Source organism: Pleurodeles waltl, chromosome 4_1, assembly GCF_031143425.1.
Source record: "Pleurodeles waltl isolate 20211129_DDA chromosome 4_1, aPleWal1.hap1.20221129, whole genome shotgun sequence".
In the NCBI taxonomy this organism is placed as follows: domain Eukaryota; kingdom Metazoa; phylum Chordata; class Amphibia; order Caudata; family Salamandridae; genus Pleurodeles; species Pleurodeles waltl.
The window spans coordinates 522,633,568-522,655,009 of NC_090442.1; positions in this window are offsets into that span (position 1 = coordinate 522,633,568).

Sequence of the window (21,442 nt, forward strand, 5' to 3'; positions counted from 1 at the left end):
AGCGTACAATCTTATATAGTTAAGCTGCCCCCCTTCAGCCAGGAAGCCACCCCTCCATATCTGGTGAACACAAAAGCTTCAAACAGTTCTCTTTTTAACCCGAGAGCATCCTGCTGACGTACATACATTTGATTAGTCTTTCCTGCTTGTACTCCCACTGTCTCGGGAGTATCCTGCTAATACACGGCAAAGTGACAGTTCATTTGTCAAATGTCAGTCTTATCACAGTTGGTTTGATAATTTACGAGGATATCCCTTGCAGGAGGCCCCTGGAATGCGGTGGGAAGAGGTACAGTTCTGTTCGTGCACAATGATAAGAAGGATGCAGCTGTGGCCCGGTATTCTGAAAGTCAGCTTGGTTAGATAAGTGGAGAGGCCCAGAGAAGGAAATGGTTTTAGACAAAAACTGAGTTCACAGGGAAGTCAACTTACACAGTTTAAATGAAGAGTCAGCTTTGTCGAGCACATGGCAATATTAATGGAATACGCAGAAATAAAGTCGGAGGCAAATACATCTCGGATTATTATTTAACACCCCTTAATGACTTGTGTGGATTAAAAACCATAAACTTGTCTTAGTTGGATTTATTTCAAGGCCTCTCTTGATACAAAGTTAGAAAAAGCATCAAGTTCATTTTGTAAACCCATTGGGGTTCTTGAGATCAATAGGGTATCGTCCGCAAACATTAAAATGGGGACAGGGACTCCTGCTAGCTTCGGGGCATCATGATTACAGTACATCAGCTGATCTACCACACCGTTGATAAAGAGGTTAAACAGTGTGGGAGCCAAAACACACCCCTGTCTAACCCCCCCTATCAACGGGTATGGCCTCTGTCAGATCTCCGCCTTGAGACTAGCGTACCTGGGCATAAGTACCCTTGTGGAGATACTTGATCAATCTCAGCAGTTCTTTGTCAAGTTGACAGGTCTCCAGGACATTCCACAATAAGTCCAGTGGGACCATGTCGAAAGCAGCTTTTAGATCGATAAAAGCCACATACAAGTGGCTCTTATTAAGTATCAGGTATTTCCAGCAAAGGAGATTGAACCTAAATGCCTGGTCTATTGTACTCACTCCTTTCCTAAATCCTGCTTGAAAATTTGAAAGGATATGAGAATCCTCTATCCATGTCTGCAGTCTAGTCAAAACCTGCTTACAGAATATTTTTTGGCTAACTTATTGGTCTGCAGTTAGTTGGTAATTCCCTTGACCCCTTTTTAAAAACAGGGATTATGATTGCTCCTTGCCATGTGGGGGGAAGTCCACCGCCCCTCAGTATCTCGTTACTAAGTACATTTAGATATAAGGACCAAGTTCTGGGTCGAGACAAATACAAGTCGCCTGGGATACCATCTAACCCAGGGGCCTTTCCTTTGCGTAATGTTTGGAGAGCCAAAGTTGTTTCTTTTAGAGAAAAAAGATCCAGATCAAATTTAGATGATATAACTGATCCAGTAGTTGGTACATAAGAAGTAAAGGGCCCCTTGGATCTTGGTAGGGGAACAGTAGTGCTGCTAGTGCTGCTAGTTTGAGCCTCTCTGTATAAATTTCCAAAATGTAGCACCCAGATTTATGGCTGGATTGCTGGGTAGTTCTCCACATTTTGGGAATGACCTTTACCTGCCACTAATTTCCAAAACAGTTTAGAGTCCTTCTCCTGGAGAGCATCTACCAAACCATTCCAATATTTAGGGGCATATTTATACTCTGTTTGCGCCGGAAATGCGTCGGTTTTTTTTACGCAATTCCGACGCAAAACTAACTCCATATTTATACTTTGGTGTTAGATGCGTCTAGCGCCAAAGTCCATGGAGTTTGCGTAATTTTTTAGCGTGGACACCTACTTTGCGTTAATGATATGCAAGGTAGGCGTTCCCGTCTAAAAAAGTGACTCCGAGGCATGTGCGCCGTATTTACCCTCCTGGGCAAAAATGTCACCCGGGAGTGGGCGGGTCAAAAAAAATGACGTCCAGCTGCTTTTGCGTTGTTTTTTAGCGCCTGGTCAGGGCAGGCGTTAAGGGACCTGTGGGCTCGGAAGGAGCCCAGAGGTGCCCTCCCATGCCCCCAGGGACCCCCCCTGTCACCCTTGCCCACCCCAGGAGGACGCCTAAGGATGGAGGGACCCATCCCAGAGAACATAAGGTAAGTTCAGGTAAGTATTCATTTTATTTTTTTTGTGGCATAGGGGGGCCTGATTTGTGCCCCCCTACATGCCACTATGCCCAATGACCATGCCCAGGGGACAGAAGTCCCCTGGGCATGGCAATTGGGTAAGGGGGCATGACTCCTGTCTTTGCTAATTTCAATGGGAGTTGGGAGTCGAAAAAAATTGCGCAAATCGGGTTGAGGCGATAATTTTGCCTCAGCCTGACTTGCCCCATTTTTTGGCGCCCAAGCGCCATATTCCCCTACGCCGGCGCTGCCTGGTGTACGTCATTTATTTTGACGCACACCAGGCAGCGCCGCCGGCTAACGTCATTGAATAAATACGGCACCCGCATGGCGCTTCAGAATGGCGTTAGCCGGCGTTAGATGTTTTGACGCACAACTGCGTTGGCGCAGTTGTGCGTCGAAAAGTATAAATATGGCCCTTAGTTTCCCACTCTTTTTTAGCATTTTTCAATACTGTTTTGTATGCAATCCTAGTTGCTTTTATCTCTCAACAATTCCCTGTCTTCAATGCTCCCAATAGCTGTGTTTCGGCCTGTCAGCAGGAACTGGAGAACCATCTCAATGATCTATCCCCAGCTTCTACCCGCCTCCTTGCTACCTGGAAGTATGGTCTTAACCGATTGACCAAAATACTATGCAAATTAATCAGATCAACCGGTACAGAGTCAATATGCTTCAGAGGAAGAAGCGTCGATATAACTACTTTATATATTGATGTCTGGAAGTTTACATCTTCTCCACCAATTCCCACCTCACATTTTTAGAATCATTTGTTACGGTTAAGACATTAACCTTCACCCACTTGGTTAGTGCATTACAATTAAATATGGAGGTTAAAAAGGATATACAAAGAGCTTGATGATCACTATCGTCTCGTGGAGAAACAACCATATCGATAAGAGAATTCCAGAGTGTATCATCTACTAGGACATAAACAAGGTGGCTCGAATATGAACCTTTTCTGTACGTAGGCAATGCTGGGGTATCTGACTTCGTATTCCCATTTACTATTCTTATCCCCTTTACTTTTATTAGGTCCTCTAATAAATCTAATGCTCCCCCTGTTTTCTTTGTTGCAACCTGGGCCGGTCCTGATCTATCCCATGGGTCTGCGAGCTGGATTCCTTTTTGCTGGAAGTCATCCTTACAGCTCAGCTGCATATTATAGTTTCCTGTAATAATTAAGCCCTGCTCCTCTGGTAAGTGATTCAAAAGATCTGTAAGCAAATTTAGCAGAGCAGTCTGGATCTTTTGTGGGCCAGGTCTAATGTATATATTTACAAATACTATGCGAACATGCCCCATTGGACTACTAAGCTCAACTTCCACAGCTGATATGTTCCTAGTGGGGGTAAATAACTCCTTTGCCTTTGGAAACAGATCGTGCTTTAGGCAAGTTATCAAACCCCCTGATGCCCTACCAGATGGTGATGGGAGTGCAGCCTTCTGGAAGGTCCAATAACCTGCTCTATAAATCGCAGAAGGGGCCCATGTCTCCTGCAATAGAATAATATGATTTCGATCTATAAAACTGCACAACTCTGGGTTAGTTGTTTTTGGTAGCAGGCCTGCCACATTCCAAGATAAAAGTTTAATTAATGGATCATTTCCATCCCAATTTTTTGCAACCTCTCTTTAATCTTGTTTGAAGACGGTGTAACTCCGCAATCCCTCCCTTCTGCTTGGCCATTACAATATATTCCTGCTTCTGTTTCCGCGATACCCAGTGGCAGGTTACTTAAGGCACAGTGGTCCAAAGCCTTTTTACTGGGTATTTCACCCCTCCTTACCTTCACTGTGGGGGCTTTGCGTCAATCCACGATTGAGTTGGGGCTACTCCTACATCCCCGTCTTGAACTACATATACTGGGAGGCATTAGATTGTTAGAGCTCCCTCTGAAAAACAGGTCAGTCATTGGTTGGGGAATCAATTGCGTGAGAGTTACTTGAGATGAAGTGCCAGGTCCCGATCTTTGATCAAGCGCTAAAAGATCCTTAACTAAGCTCTGGCTGTTCAATTTCAGCCCTATAAGGTCTGTTTATAAACTATCACTTGAATATCGCTGGACAGTTACTATGCCATCCCTTATGACAGACCTACATTTCTTTACACCTCTTATCCAGTGAATTAATTTATTTTTAAGTGAATCCCCTTGTTTCTTTGATCCATGATTTAACTTAGGAATGTTCATCATATATACATCATGCTGACTATGATACATCTGACTTAATAGAGTACTCTGTGGGGGGTCTTTGTTGCTTTTATCTAAAAGCTTATTTCTGTAAACCTCATGGTTTGCCCCTCTTGTCAGATTAGTGCCACATTTATTTAAATCGACCACTTCAGGGGGTACACGTTCTTCCCATTGGCAGTTCTGTGATACCACTCCAGCCCTCTTTCCCCTATATATTCCTGCCGTAGATGTTTCAGTGTGTTGGGTTTGCATGGGTAGAGAGTTAGACTCAGGTTTAAAAGAGGATTTCCTTATGTCCCCAATTACGGCAGTTATGCAGTCCAACTTCTCATGTATCATGTGACTGAAGAGTGTAAGATACTCTCTTAGGCTCACTATTTCAGCTCTTATTTGTACTAGCTTTACCTCAACAGGACGTTCCCCCTGGGTGACTAAGTGTGCTGGTGGCTCCTCAGCTTCCCTTGATATGCTCCTCTCTATACTGGAGGTTGCCAGGGAGACAAGGGGTAAATAGCGATTAGAACAATTTATAAGAGGTGATGCACTACCCTGCTGATTAAACACGCTCAACTTGGGGTTCTCGATTAAGTTAGCCGAAGTTTCTAATATAGCAGGCTGTAACTGAGACCCCTGTGGCAGCATAGGCAACAGCTCTCTATTCGCAGGGGTGAAAAGGGAATTTATACCTTTAGTTACAACATTGACCCCTCTCTTAGAAGACTTGGAAGACTTAGTGGCTAACAAGCTCTCTACTTCCTCAATTAGATCATCGATTTGGGTCAATGTACAGTTTTCGGCAGCATGTCGAGGTATTTTCTTCGCCCCTCCCTGCCCAATGGGACATTTAGTTCATTATGGTGTATTTGGGTGGTGAGGAAGCATGCAGGACAATACAGTTGTGTGACATGACTGTTGTGGGTACTTACCAGATTCCAGTCCCCCAGGTATTCCAGTCAGACTCCCAGGATGCAGTATGTCCATGACCTTCTCCTCCCATGATGTGAATTGTGGGGGAGGAGGTGTTGTGCACGGATATCTGGTGGCGTGAAGCCATGTAATTAATGCATCTTCCCCCATAGGCCGTGCCACCTCTTCCTGATGCCATCCCTTGTGTGTGAATGGCTGCTTACTGAGGTGACCCTATCGACTATCCTTTGCCACAACTTAATTTTCCTGGCATTTGATGTTAGTTGGACCTAAGCTCCATACAGTTGTGGCTCTACCCTGACAATTTCTTCCACCATGACCCTCAACTCATCATCAGTGAAATGTGGGTGTTTTTGTGGGGACATGGTAGTGGTTGTGTAGATGGTGTATGGGGGTGTTGTGAGTGTAAGGGTGCAGTGTTGGGTATTTGGTGAGATGTGGGTGCTGCATTGTGAGGGTGTGACAGTTGTGATTTGTGTGTGCTTGTGATGTGTGTATTGCGTTAGCTGTGCTGATGTGGGGTGTGTGCTGGGTGTGATATGCATGTGTGCCTGTTGTGTTAAGGTGCTATTTCAATTATTTTCTTCTACTCTCTAGGTACCTGGATGGCATTTTTGCTGCAAAGGATTGTGGGTTGTGTAGGGGTGTGTTATATAGTGCAATGAGTAGGTGTGTCAGGTATGCGGATGTGTGTCAGGTACAGGCTATTCACACTATCCAATGTGGTGTGGTTTTCTGCAAGATGTGAGATTTGACTGAGGCGGTTCGCACCACCAATGGTTTTCCACCATGGAGGAACTGCTGTGGTGATTGTGGCTCGTAATCTGGTGGGTGGAATTGTGTCGGGCTGACGCTGCTAGTGGTGCGAATGCCTCTTTTCCGCCCTCCAGTGTCCTTGCAGTTTTGGATTTGTGGCTGTCTTTTAGCGGTCTTCACAGTGTGACTCTTAATACAGCAGTTGAATTACCACCAACATGGCGGTCTTTTAGCGGACGCCACCGCAATGATCTTCCAAAAAGATCGCCAAAGTCGTAATGAGGCCTATAATATTTAATCCTGTGTTTACCAAATTGCTAACGTATGCTGGTTGTGAATCTGGGCAGGTTCCACATCATAGCAGCATTTTCTTGATGATAGTTATCACTGAGTCTCAATGCAGAACTACTCACACCTCAGTTGTTGCAAGACCAGGAGGCATTTGTTTTTTTAAAAATTAACCTCTGCCTCCACTTGTGACAAATAGTGCGCTTTTGATTAATCACTTCCTAAACATATCTCTCTGCTCCTGTTTTTTAACAGAGATAGGAAAAACTTAAACTAAACTCTGGTAGTGAGTGTGTGATAAGAAAACAGGAGTGTCACCCAACAATAATCTGATTTTTTTTTTACCCCTAGGAGATAGAACACCTAGTCTCAAGGTACACTCACTAAGATATGGTGTAGTGAAAAAATTCTGACTCTTGACTGCACTGAGGTGCTGGTACTCCTGTGTCACCAAATTGTTTGATGATGAGTGAGTCAAATGTCCCCTATGCCTTTGCCCCCTTATTTGCTATTATATGATACAGCCACTGAGAGCTCGAGCCAAGTTTGAGCCAGACTCCTGGCTTTGGGTCAGCTCAAGTTTCTCATGGAGCCTCAAGCCTAAAAGGAACTGAGGCTTTATGTGGCTTCTACTGGCTTCTACTGGCCACTCACCCATGCACTAAACTTTTTGACAAGAATTAAAGACAACCCATTTACTTTTAATGTAAAATGAGAGAAGGAAAGAGATACCCATCTATTAGCTGAACTGCACAATGTGAAACCAGAAAACTTGGGATCAATCCCGGCTTCCCACTTGACTAAACTATATAATTCTAGACAATTGCTTTATTTCATCCTGCCTCCTTTTCTTTCAGTATCATGTTTGAGAGGACCTTGAAATACAGGAGCTCGGCGAAACGGAGAGCAAGATGGCGGCCGCGTAACGCAGCCGCGAAGCGTCTGCTCCGACCAGGGAAACCTCCCAGTGCTGCGGCAGCTCTCCCGCGGGTCGGAGCCTCCTTTGGCAGCGGTTACATGAAACAATGTAGCGACATTGTAGCGGCATTGGGTTGACTCGCGTTGCTTTACCTGCTCCTTCTCTCTTTTACGACTGTGGGCTGTCAGGAGGGATGGCACAGGGGAAATATTGCGGATGGTATCGTTTGTTGAAGGACTGCTTTTCACGTGAGGATTGTTTAGGCTACTTGGCTCCTGGTCTTCTGCGGGCTTTTTTTCTCTCTGGAGAAGCAAAACTACGAGGATTTGTTGACGGAGGCTAAAAGGATTGCAAAAGTGCCTCCCCCGGGATGCGGTCTGGACTGCTCCTGTTCCTACCTGGAGACAACTACAGGTCTGAGCTCACAGGTGCCAATTGGGGGCAATTTTCGACGTGGACTCAAAAAACGGTCAGAGTTTCTTTATTCTATTACAAATATTTGACACTGGGCGTATATTACAATAACGCATTTTGTATAAAAAAAAAAAAAGTAAAAATGCCACCTAAAGGAGTGAAAAATTTGACTCTGTCTGGATGAGGCAAGCCGGTAAGAGTAAGCTTGTCAGCTCGGCAGGGGGGGGGGTACGGATATAAAACAAGGCTTAGGTGAGAAGGTTGTCTCCAAAAACAAGAGTGCTTCACTGGACAGGTATTTTGAGAAAGGGAAGGACATACAGGTGGGGGGTACAGATACCCACCCCGCCGCCGTGGAGGAGGCCGATCCTCTGGTAACCGAGGAGATAGCGGCTATAGATGGCCCCCCCCGTATGAAGGTGGGCAGAGTGATGTTGTTGATGTGGCAACTTTACAAGTCACCGGGAGTCAGATGGAGCAGAAAGAGCAGAGGGAGCAGAGGGAGGGCGCACAAAGCGCCAGGACATTATCACAGGTGGAGCGGAGGCCGGTGGAATTACATGATAATGAGATAATACAAGGAGACAAGTTTTTCTCACTATCAGATCATTCAAGTTGGTCAAGTAACGAGCAGCTGGATTTGGAGGCGGATAAAACTTCTTCTGAATTTGAATCTGAGGTATCCTCCTTGGTACTGGGAAAGGAATTACAGGAGAGTAGCAGGAGTGCTACCGTTAGGAAAAAACAGAGGAAGAGAAGTGAGCAAGTAGGACTTAATAAGCACTCCACTAACCCATTGGACAATAAGGGTCTTCAGGGGCTTCAGTGGGAGTATTCCAAAGATGATTTAACTCTATATGATGATGGTGAAAAACAGCCTAATCCTGTGTCATTGGAAACCATATATCAAAGCATTATGGAACACCAAGAGGAATCTAAATTAGAGAGCCGTAGGACTCAAATGGCTTGCCGCAAGATGCAAATCCAAATTCGTCGAGTAGCCAAGACATGTTCAGAGTTTACTACACGGATGGAAGAAGCAGAGACCCGGATCTCGCGTCTGGAGGATGAGGCTGGAGCCCACCAGTCATCTCGAGAAGTGATGGAGAAACAACTTGAGGATACTCAGTGGAAATTGACAGATTTAGAGGACAGAATGAGGAGGAATAATTTGCGCGTCCTGGGTGTACCAGAAGGACTTGAAGGATCAGACACACATAGCTTTATGGTCGCACTTTTTAAGGAAGCTTTTCCGGATTTACACCAGTGGGATTGGGACAAAGAGGTTCAAAGAGCCCATCGATTTCCTTTTAGTAAAATAGGACCAAACTCAGAAGGAGGAAGTGGTAGACCTAGAGTAATATTAATTTCTTTGCTTAATTATCAGGCAAGGCAGGCTATTTACGATCGAGCTCGACCCAATGCTAGAAGTAAGGCTAAGGGATGTGAGTTTTTTGTGAGACCAGACTATTGCCATAATACTGTTGAAAAAAGGTGGAGGCTCCGGCAGTTAATTCAGCCACTTCAAAGTAAGGGGGCACAGGTTTTTTTATTAAATCCGGCTAAACTGAAAGTAGTAATGGATAACAGGACTCACTACTTGACGACAGAGGAGAAAGCAAGGGCTTTTTTGGGTGGACTTAACAGTCCGGTTTCCTAAGATAGGTTTTCTGGTTTGGGGCATAGGGGTAGGGGTAAAGTAGAGAGGGTTAGGAGTTAAGCCCTGAGAAGTTAAGCCAGGGGTAAGAAAGAAGCCTTTTTAGGATTAATCCCCCCTTAAGGGAAAAAAAAAAAAAAAGGGAATTTTTTTTTGTAGTTGGCTAAAACAGGGTTAGATAGAGAGAGATAAAGGTAAAGAAAGGGAGAAAAGGTAAAAAGGAAAAAAAAAAAAAAAAAAAGCACGCACTGGGTAGGGGTGGTCGGAGCGGAAGCTTTACCATCATTAGGGACAGTGAGATCCCATACTCTCTATAAATTGGGTATAAGGGTAGGGGTAAGGGTTGTAGGGGGGTGGGGGGGTGTGGTTGGTAGTAGGATTGGGGTGCAAGGGGTGGGAGGATGGGAGAGGGGCGAGAGGGGTGGTGGGGAGTGGGGGGGTACTAATATAGGCAGAAACGTTCAGAACAATTTAATAAAGACATATCAAAAGAAGAGGATGTATAGGATTCAATATCAACAAGATGGTTTCTTTAAGGGAGAAAGTATTGACGTGAGATTAGTATATCAAACTGAGTGATATGGCAAATAGATTAAGGATTTGTACATTGAACATTTGAGGTCTAAATAGCCCTCAGAAAAGGAAAAGAGTGGCAGCTGGTCTTAAACTAATTAAATCAGATTTATATTGTTTGCAGGAAACACACATTGCATGGAGTAAGCGAGAGCTCATACGAGAGCTTGGGTTGACGCCTCTTGTTTGTACCAGACAGGAGGTATCGACACGTGGGGTGACGATACTTGCCAGAAATAACAATGTACAAGTTTGTAGATCTCGAGCAAGTAATGATGGGCGGTGGGCTCTTTTAGAATTATCCGTGAATACATTTAAATTTACCCTCTGCACTATATATGGATCAGTCTTGGACGAGGCTGAGCCTCTGGATACGTTGAATATGGAACTAGTTGGATGGCCCTTACCAATAATCATTTGTGGCGATTTAAATATACACTTAGAGGTAGGTAGTAGGAGCATGGGCACTCAGAGTTTATATCAGGGACGAAAGCCTAAAGTATGGAAAGCTCTAAGGAGGTTAGTAAGGGAGCATGGGTTGAGAGATGTCTGGGAATATATTAAAACTTTAGATCCAGGGTATACCTATTATTCGTTCCCACATGCCAAATTGGTAAGGTTGGATTATTTTTTTGTATCACAAAACTTAATTCATGGGGCTGAAATAGAATGTAAACCCAGATTCTTATCAGATCATAATCCATTAATATTGTCTATAACAATTAAAGGACCATCTAATCCACGTCGTGTATGGACATTTGATAGGAAATTGTTGGTTGACCCAGGATATATATCCCATTTGAAAGAGTGGATTCACCACTTTTTTGATATTAATAGGAATACGGCAGATCCGGGGATGGTATGGGACTCATTTAAAGCTGCAGTGAGAGGTGAAACTCTTAGCTATAGTTTGGGAATACAGAAAATTAGGGGGAAGGAAATTGTAGAACTTCAAGAAAGATTAATAATAAAAGAGAGGGAATTAACTAGTAAAATTACTGGTAGAGAAGACATTACTCTCACTCAGACCCAAATGGCGATTCTTAAGGCTAAAATAAATGCTTATTTGAATAAAATAGTGGCAGCCGTTTATCAAAGTCACCGATTGGAGTACTATGAATATGGTGAATCCACAGGAAAAGTCCTAGCTAGACGGGTCAGACAAAAGGCAGTTAAACAGAACGTTTTGAGTATAATTGATGGCAATGGCCGGAAACATACAGAGTTAGAAGGAATTCTAGAGGTCTTTAAGGATTACTATCAGGAGTTGTATAGTGAAGATATAGTGTATTCTGAACAGTTACAAAAAAGGTTAGTGAATTTCTGGGGGAATTAAAAAGTGTAAGGCTCTCTTCTGAAGAACAAATTACATTAGATGCACCAATTTGTATTGATGAGATAATTGAGGCAGTAAGCTCCCTGGCAACAGGGAAAGCTGCTGGGCCGGATGCAATACCACTTGAATTTTATAAGACCTTCCTGATAGACATTAAAAAGGATATGCATAGCATTTTTTGTATAGCACAGGCAGGTCAGGCACCTCTATCATGGGAATGTGCAAGTATTATAGTGCTAAAAAAAAAGGATAAATCAACAGAGTTCCCCAGTTCATATAGACCCATATCCTTGCTAAACGTAGATGGAAAGATTTATGCAAAGATTTTGGCCAGTAGATTGGCAAATGTGATAGTCAGGCTGGTTAGAAAACAACAACATGGGTTTATTCCGGGTAGAGATACAATAGATCATATAAGAAGAATAATAGCCATGTTTGATCTTGCAGAACTATATCAAACAAATCTAGGATTATTACTTTTGGATGCCGAGAAGGCATTTGATCGTGTATCGTGGAAGTTTCTATGGGAAGTTATGCGCTGGAAAGGTATAGGGAGCGGATATATTACAGCTATAAAAACTTTATATGTAGCCCCAAAAGCTAGAATAAGCATTGCTGGTTTAGATTCAGATATTATCTTAATTTCTAGGGGGACTAGACAAGGGTGCCCATGCTCCCCCTTGCTCTTTGCGCTATATATTGATTCTTTCTTGTTGAGATTAGAAGAATGTAAAAATATTCAACCTCTATTATATCATGGAGAAACATATAAGGTGTTTGCATATGCTGATGATGTAGCTATAGTGACAAGCAATACGGAGGAAGCTATTAAGGCAATAGAAATAGAGGCAAGAGAGTTTGGAAGATACTCCGGATATAAGCTGAATTCAGATAAAACACAAATAGTATGTTCTGGGCACATTTCACTAGTAGATAGACGATTGGTATCTGAAGCAGTATATTTGGGGGTGAAGATTACATCAGTGGTTAATCGGTTGGTGGAAATCAATTTTACCCCACTATTAAATAGAATAAAGAGGGATTTAGACCGAATGCATAATTTGCACTTATCGCTAGAGGGTCGTTGTAATGTATTGAAAATGATGGTTCTGCCAAAAATCCTATATTTATTTCGGGCTATTCCCCTTGAGGTTGATAAAAAATGGCTCAAAAGATTGGAAAAGATGGGGAATAATTTTTTATGGGGATATGCTAAAACGAGAAGGGCAATGAAGTATATGACACTTCCCAAAGATCGAGGCGGGTGGTCAGTCCCTAATTTTACACTGTATTACTACGCCTGTTGTCTTCAACATATGGATGAACTTATAAGGGGAAGGTTTAAGGGTAATGAGGAAGTAAAATCAACCCCTATGTATACTATGATGGCGGGTGGGGAGGCAAGTGGTTGGTTATAAAAATTTGAGGAGCCAAGTTACTTCAAAAAAGTAAGATTTAAGCCTTTTTTGTCCGCCTTTAAGGTTTGGGCTCAGATAAAACGGAGTATAAACTGGGAAAGATTACGGCTTATACACCAGTGAAATTTTCAGCTATCCCAAATCATATCTTTAGGGATCCCATACTAGACTTTTGGCGTTCTAGGGGAATAAATAAAGTCGGAGACTTGTATTGTAAATCCGGTTGTAAATCATTTACGGAGTTGCAGTCTCAATTTGGCTTACCTAAGACACATTTTTTAAATTTTTTGCAAATACGTAATTTTTTACAGTCTCAGAAGTACGGTAGGGTACAGTTGTCGGAGATCCCGGTAGTTGAGGCTGTAAAAAATGGGGCAAAGATTGGTAAGCTATATAAGCTACTAACAGAGCTACAAGTAGATGATATGGCACAACAGAATGAGCGATGGATTGCACGATTGGGGGTGGCTGGAGAGTGGGTGGACCAATCCCTAGCCATGGCTGAGACAACATTTCTATCAGCTAATTTGAAAACCCAGCATTACAAAACACTGATGGACTTATATTATACTCCAGCAAAACTGAAAAAGTGGGGAATATCCTCTGGAAGCTGCAATCGATGTGGGGAAGTTGAAGCTGAGATAACGCATATGTTTTTTGTATGCCCAGTGTTGCAGGGAATATTAAATGAGATAGAGGTATTCCTTAAGATGATCACACACTGCAAAATTCGGGTTACTGTTATGCTGGTAGTATTGGGAGTCGTGAACTCACCTGAAAGTATGGAACCGGCACTGTATAAAATAAGGCGATTTTTATTTTTGTCTATGGCAGTATACCGCTTATGTATTGCTACAGATTGGCTCAAAAAAGAACCCCCCACGTTTGAGGGTTGGCGTTCTAGATTACTTACCATCTATAATACTGAATTAAGTCTTTATAAGTTAAAGGGTCATAAGAAGAGACATAGAGGAGAACGAATGTGGGCACCACTGACTAGATGGTTGGAATATCAAGATACAGTTTAAAAAAAAAAAAAAAAAAAAATGTAATTGTTTCAATATGTGATATATATAACTGTTGTATTTTTTTTAAGGTCTTCTTTCTCCCGTTGTTCTGTTTACTCTGCTTTCTTTGCACGGATATATTATGTCATCTTCTTTTTTCCTCTTATGTAACCCCCTCCCTCCGGGGGAAAAAAAAAAATAAATAAATAAAGAAATACAGGAGCTCAGGATGTACGCTGTACAAAATCTTCTCTTGTGTTTGCTTTAACAAACTATAACGGAGTTTAATGTAAAATAACCACTTAAGCCATCCTAAGGTTGCACATAACAAATGAAGTGCCTCTTGATTTACTAACTTCATTGATGTAATGGCAATGGGAAGGCATGAATGTTTCTAAGTTCATGTTTAAAAACTGCCACTTATAATAGATGCATCTCAATGCAGTGATTCAATCTTATGTACAAAAGAGAAATGCTTCTGTATGTTGAAATACACTTTTTGAATTTTGAAGAGACATTTTCATATTTTTACATGTTTGTTGCAAGATGTCTCTAAAAATAAAAGCGTTCCTAAAGATTAATGGTGCAGGGCACCTTCTTTGCATCTTTTACTCTAAATCTATTGATGTGTAAGTAACTGATGCTGTTCAACATCTTTCTAAATGTTAGTGCTTGATCAAATAAACAGCGGCCCAGTACTGCAGTTGACTAGGGAACCGCATGTAAACGCCTGGAGGGCTAGAAGCTGCCCTGGGTCGTGCTATGAGTATCCCTTTTCTGAGAAATTGAATAGTGAAAAGTGCATACAGGATATGGAGGTCTAAAGGGTTGCCTTCTCACACACCTTGGGATTTCTGAGGTGATCCAAATCTGGGACCATTCTTCAAACTCGCTAAGGGAAGGTACTGTCAGGTAGTCCAATGACTGTGTAGATGAGAACTAGGCCTAGCCTGAGCCACCAGAAGGTTGCCCTCAAGTACCATCTTGACCCCACCACCCAGTTGTTGTAGATAGGGAGAGAGATAGAAATCTCTAGTGTGAGTCTCATTAACCCTTATTCCTCATGCAGGATGCAAGAGCTTCGAGGTCTACCAAATGAACAACTGGAAGGGCAGACAGCATTTGTTCATGCAACCTTTAGCAGCATCCTTTTTGTGTAAGTGACCCAGAACATTTATCAGTGAACCTGAAATGGGCTGTGCCCCCTCCCTCTACTTTCATTGTACCTTTTGTAGTCTGCCATGCAGTGAGTGTTCATGTGGATGTTACATGTGAAAAAGTACCCCTTCCGTTAAATATACGGATATTGCAAGTCATATACGGATATTGCATGTCACAGATGTGTTCCATAACTATGTAGAGGAACAAGCCTGAAAGAAGAGTTATTTATATGGGATTGGAACCCCAAAGAAGAGAGTATTTTAGTCACACCATCACCCTTCCCACAAACCGCCTACATTCTTGGTATTTTCTTCTTTCCTATGAAGGGGTTAGCATGGTTGCAGAAATGAAGAATAAAAACAGAATATGTAGTATGAAATTAAATACATTAAAACAAGGTTGGCATTTTTTTTGCAAAAAGATATTAGCAGTTTAATGGTAGTCAGTTTATCGAAGCATTTGCAATGCAAAAGGTCTCACATTTGCTTGAGTTAGAGGTATTGATGTTGTAAATGCATAACTGGAAAAACCTTGCCACATAAATTGGTCAACCCTGCGGTCCTCTCTGCCACATAATTCCAGTGACCCTGCATATAACTAAAGCACTTCCATTTACTGCAGAGTCTTGCCCTGATGACCTTAAACATTTCTTAGATTGTTTTTAGTACAATTGTTTTGTAATTTATTTTTAATGTGGTGTGTGTGAGGGACTGTTACTGACATTTTCAGAGAAATGTTCTGTTTGTTTCATGCAGCATCCATAAAAAAAGGTTCTTTAAGACCAAAACAGGACCTCACCTATAAGAAATAGGAGAGTGTCATGGAGGTTATTTGCAGTAATATTAGTGAGCTGCTGCTGTGTTACACGTATTGAAAACACACATCACTATCCCTGAATATTAGATGTAAAAATATTAAGAATTTGGACACGTGTGCCTGTGCATTGTTAGTGACTTGGTCAAAGATGGAGAGAAATCTGTTATGAACAGGGGCCCCCAAAATACGTTTGGCCCAGGGCCTCCAAAATCCTTAAGATGCACCAGGGGAGAACTAGGGCACAAGTATGTTAAATGTGGTTTCACAAGTAGGGAAGTGGATTAGGCTGCAGTTGTCAGTAGCTGGGAGAGTATATCTTATGAAGATGGTTCTTCTCCTGAAAAGCGTTTGCTAAAGATTTACGATGGACGTGGAGCTTTACATGGGACAAAATTGAGTCATAATGGATGACATCTCATCGCTGCTGTTACTAAGAAAAAGTTGGAACTGTAGGGTCAGCTTTTAATCAACATGACAAGCGCTAATCTGTGTAAACACACTTTTTCATCCCACGCTTTCGGTGGCTGAAACATACTATTATATGTTAAGCAGGGCGCACAAAAGGGGCTTAATGGGCAGCGGAAAGAGAGAGGGGAATGCAGATTTGTAGGTGTAGTAAGTGGGATAAAACACTGTGAAATGCCCAACATTTTTTAAATCTTTTCAAACAGAGAGAGGGAGAGAGTGTGGATGTGTTTTTGCCTGTGTGTAAAAAATTCTGGTGAAATCTGACAGACACCACACCATACCGACTGAAAGCATCTTTCCATGCCACAAAGGATGACAGGGTATATATTTTAAAGTGACTTCAAACTCAGCATACTTGTGAATTCTTGGTGCTGGATGAGTTATGGCTTAAAATCTTCTCCAAAATCACTGTGGTTAACTTGCATTTTTATATAGTGCAAACTCGACCAGCAGGCATTAAAGCTCTTTCCAGGACCTTCAATTGTATTACACACGTGCAGATTTATTTTTTGGGGGGCATGAAGAGATTAAATGAATTGCTCAGAAACATGGGATGGTAAACCGACACCGATACTGGAACCCTGTACCCCAGTTACAAAGGGAGCAGCTTTGGCGCTACGCCACATGTGAGACATTGCCTATGAGGATGGGATAGTTGTGTGTGACAAAGACAGCTGAAAGTACAGCAATACATGATGATAACAGTGGTCAACTTCATCTGTGGTCAGGAGGACGTTGTCTACAATGTGTAAGGTTGCAGTCTTTGTGCTGCAGCATGATCTGAAGCCTGACTACCTTCCAGAAGAATATTATCAAAAATGCAATCCTAGAGTTAAACATAGACAGTTTTTCAATGATCTTGCCAATGAATGGGAGTTGAGTGAGGGCCAGTAGTTGGCGACGTCATCAAGGTCTAGAGTAGGTTTCTTTAGGAGCAGAAGTATCTGGTCAGTCTTGAGAGCTTTGGGGAAGATTCCTTTAGTTTGGAATGCATGAGAGAGTGACACCAGAGGAAGATTTTATGAAGGTCAAAGGCAAGACATCTTTAAAAGAATTGTCTTTCAGATAGTGGGTATTTTGGCAAGGTCTGCACGAGGTAGTACTTTGAAGGATGACCATAGCAAGGTCCTACAGGAAGGATTGAACATAAGGGATGAAGCAGGTTTGCTGTTGCTGATATGCTGTCTGATCTGAATTTTTTCACTCAAAGAAGTTCATGGTATTGCACTTTTCTGTGGAGATTGAACTGGGTGGGTCATGTATGGGTTTGATGTAGTGCTTGTTTGTCTTGAAAAGAGTTATGCTTCTGTTGGTTTGCTTCATTGATGGTATGGGTATAGTACTAGGCGTTAGATGATGTGATCATCAGCAAGGACTTTAGAGCACAAGGATACCTTAGGCATTTGATTGCGCTTGTATGTTTAAATTGGGGCGTCAATGTTCAGTTTTTTAAAAAAATTGTTGAAAATGGCCAGAAGGTTGTAAGCGTTAGAAGTGGGGTTAATAGGGTGAAAGATGAGTTCAAGCATTAGGCTGTCTACAGAGAAATCTTTGAAGGGTCTGACGGTTTGATATTCTCTTTCGGGTTCACTTTGTTTTGTTGGTAGGACACTGAGCAATGAGATTAAGATAGCAAAATAGTCAGTCGAGTCCAGGGCTTACGAGCGGTTTGTATTGGATTGTTGGTGATGTTGAGAAGATAATGTACAACACGACCCTTGGAGTTTGTTGGCTGTGTGACATGCTGTGCAATATGCCTAAAAGAGTGAGGGGAATGGAGAAGGGAGGGAACAGAAACAAAGGACAGCAGATGGGGTGGATGCAACACCTGAGAGGTTGTGGGAGGGAGCAGCAATGGACAGCGCGAGGAGGGCATATGGGGAGAACACCAGAAGGGAGCTGCATGGGAGGGAGAAGCAACAGTGGACAGTGGGAGAAGGGTGGAGAGACCATAAAGTGCCATGCACTCTTCTTCAGTGCATAGCTAAAAGTTAAAAAAAAGTACCTGGAGTATTGCACAGCCTGTGGAAGGACACTGGCTGGAAACAGGAAGTTGTGATAGGTCCATGATCCAGGACAGGAACAGAAACCCGGGAAGAAAGCAGGAGGAGACGGGGAGCTGTGGGGAACAAGGAGACAAGACCAATAAGAAGCTAGAAAACAAGAGTGACATGGAAGCCAACCAATAGTAAGTACTGATCTTTTTAACAAGATTGCAAATAGATTTTGCTGACAGCACATGAGTGCTGTTCAGGCGAAACCTAAAAATGTGCCTTTTATGAGTTGACCAAGCACTTAGATTACTTTACACGTTGCTGTAATGTTTTGCTAAAAACTTTTAACCAAAATAAATTTGTAACAAAAATGATTTTCATTTAAAACAGAAATTAGTATCCATACGTGTACCAAATGTTTGCAATCGATTGGTATTGGAAAAAAACGGTGTACTTTATACATTGTGAGTCTCAAATGTCGGTGTTCTAATGTCTGTTGGAAGTAGAATCTTAAGTGCGAAAAAAAAAAATGCTTTCCAGTGTTTTCAAAAGCAATGGTGTTTACAGTGGAACTCTTGCCTTTGATGCTAAATTAATCTAGTACATGTTTGTTTTGATTAAAATATATTTGGGGTTACACTTTAAAATGTCAGGAGTACTGGCTTGGCATGCAATGATTTATTTCTATTGAATGTCAATTTTTGTCAACTTTGGGAATCAAACACATGGATTAAGAGACTATTCGTAGTACTCACCAATGGGTTGCTTAATTTAAAGGTTGTGGTTTTAGTATACTTTTCCTAAGCTACTTAACATATGGGCTTTACAAATGTTAGTTAGCTTCCAGTTGACATGGAACCTACCTCCTACAATAGACCTGTTTTAGTGTAAAATTGCGCATCTCATCGAGGTGAAAGTTGAGAATCATATCCCTCATGACACAGAATTTAAAGCAGTAGCTAATCAATTCGATTTTATTACAAGACTGCAGGCTCATATTATGCAGTCTTTTCTTGATTTTTATTCAACAGCAGCCAAGCAAGACAAAACTATATTTGCCAGGAAAAGAGAAACAAACATGACTACGACTGTGACAGCACAATGGAACAGCCAATAAGATGTTGAGTATGCCAATAACTATCTTGACTAAGAGCAATAAATCCTCTTTTTTTGCTGCTCGCAGTCAAGATAAATATAAAAAATTATTTCTAGTCTTATCTAAATCAATATATGGTGTTATTTATGCATATTGTCATATTTTAATGGCTATTTACGGTTCATTGCTTAGTAAATGCATGTGAGCTTGCTTTCTCATTCGCTCGTTTCTAATGATCGTTTTTTCCATTGGGAACAAACTTTCTCCTGTGCTCCTCACCTCAAAGCTCTGGTTGCCTCGTCACTGCAGCCTCAGAAATGCTTCAATTTTATTGCGGCCTCTCCCTTGGCAAGTTTGTTCCTCCCATCACATCCCTTCTGCTCTCTTCCCTTAACAAAGCCTTCTTCGGGGAACTCCTCCGATTTACATGCCCCTCTCCCTATCACCTTGCCCCCTTAAAGTCTCCATTGCTTTTAAGCCTGCCCAGGTTTAAATCCCTTCCTATCATATTTTCCACTAATAATATTTAGTATTATTTTCTCCCTTTATTGCCTGAATTTTAACAGTGTTTAATTTAAAGAATTTTCCTATATATTTTATCATTTTGTCTGAGGAAAAGAAACTCAGGCTTTCAAAGATTATTTAACACCCTTCATCAAGGATTCAATACTACAGGCTGTTGCTGTTTCCATGTTGGATGTTACAAAAAATGTATAAACGCTTTTATCAAAAATTCTTTCTACTTCTACAATTGTTCTCTCCAAAAAGGGAAAGAAATGTGTGGCTACTCTTACTGGGTCTTCCAAAAGCGTTTCAGTAAATATTGGTCCCCCCACCTGAGAGGTTTCTTTATTGGCGTCACCTACTTCCCCTCTCCAAATATCTCAACTAAGAGATACTGATGATGACGATGACGATGACAGCGATGATTCTCACCCAGTGTCTCATTATCTTCTTGATCATACTGGTGAACCCATGTTTGACCATACCCTAATCCATCATCCCAATTCCTCAGAATGGTTCCCCTCTGAGCATGTTGCCAACTATTTTTGCTTTTATCTTCGCCATGCTCTTGATAAGTCAGAATGTCCCCGCCCTTCTCTTCCTAACAACATCACGGCCACCCCTGTCTTTGAATGTAATGTGTTGATGTTTTTCACTAAATATGGGAAAGACTTTGAAAAAGGAGTCGACAGAGCTTGATCTAACTGTCAGGACAGAATTCTAGATTTGGTTGGTCCCTTGACAAGGATGTCAAATTTGACAGAGGAGGCAAAAATAGAAAGCAAACAAGTGGATCCGGATGCCCTCTGTAACTGAGCCCAATGAGCTAGATGCATTTTGGGACATGCTAACGTCCATATTTCTCAAGAACTTTAAGAGTTTACTCTTAAAAATAGACCCATCCATAGTGGTCTTGCCACCAAGGAAGAAGGACCTCTTGCCAAAGGATTTTTATTTGGAGATTCTTTTATTTACTTGGAAAATATGTCTCCACTTTTTTTTACTATTGACAAGCCCAACTTTCTCTTAAGAAAATGTTTGCCTCTGGGGTTTTTGCAAGGGCCGGCAAAGTAGGAGTCAATTTGCAGGCTGTTACTCCGCTACAAGTCAATCCCTCAACAGAGGCTCCTTTGAGCCACAATACCAATTTGATACTTATGCTGGCTACAAACCCCAATTCTAGCCACGTTGATTCAGAGGTTTCGCTCCAGGGGTTATAAAACAAATGAGAACAATACTCATGTAAGACTTTCCAGTGTTGGCCCTGCTCCTTTAGGAGGCAGACTAGCTTTGTGTCTAAATGCATGGTTTTCTCTCACCACAGATCCCTGTATAATACAAGAAGTTCAAGGTTATGATATAGAACTTTACCAAACCCCAATTCATTTGCTTTGTCCTCATCCTCTCTTATTTTAACAAGATCAATCCCTTTCAATTCAAGACGAAGTTCAGTCTCTTCTTTCCAAACAGGCTTGGTTCGACCTCACAGGTTTCCTCAGTACCATCTTTTTGGTACAGAAGAAAAACAAAAAAATCTGTCTTGTTTTCAATCGCAAAGTCTTCAATAATTTTGTGGTATATCAGCATTTCATAATGGAAACAATTCTTCACCTTAGAGTCATTTTAGTTCAGGACAATTGGCTAGTCAGATTGGATCTTCAAGATTCTTATCTTTCTATTCCAATACTTCCCTCACATAGGAAACATCTTCAGTTCTAATGGGGTCTGTCATTTTTC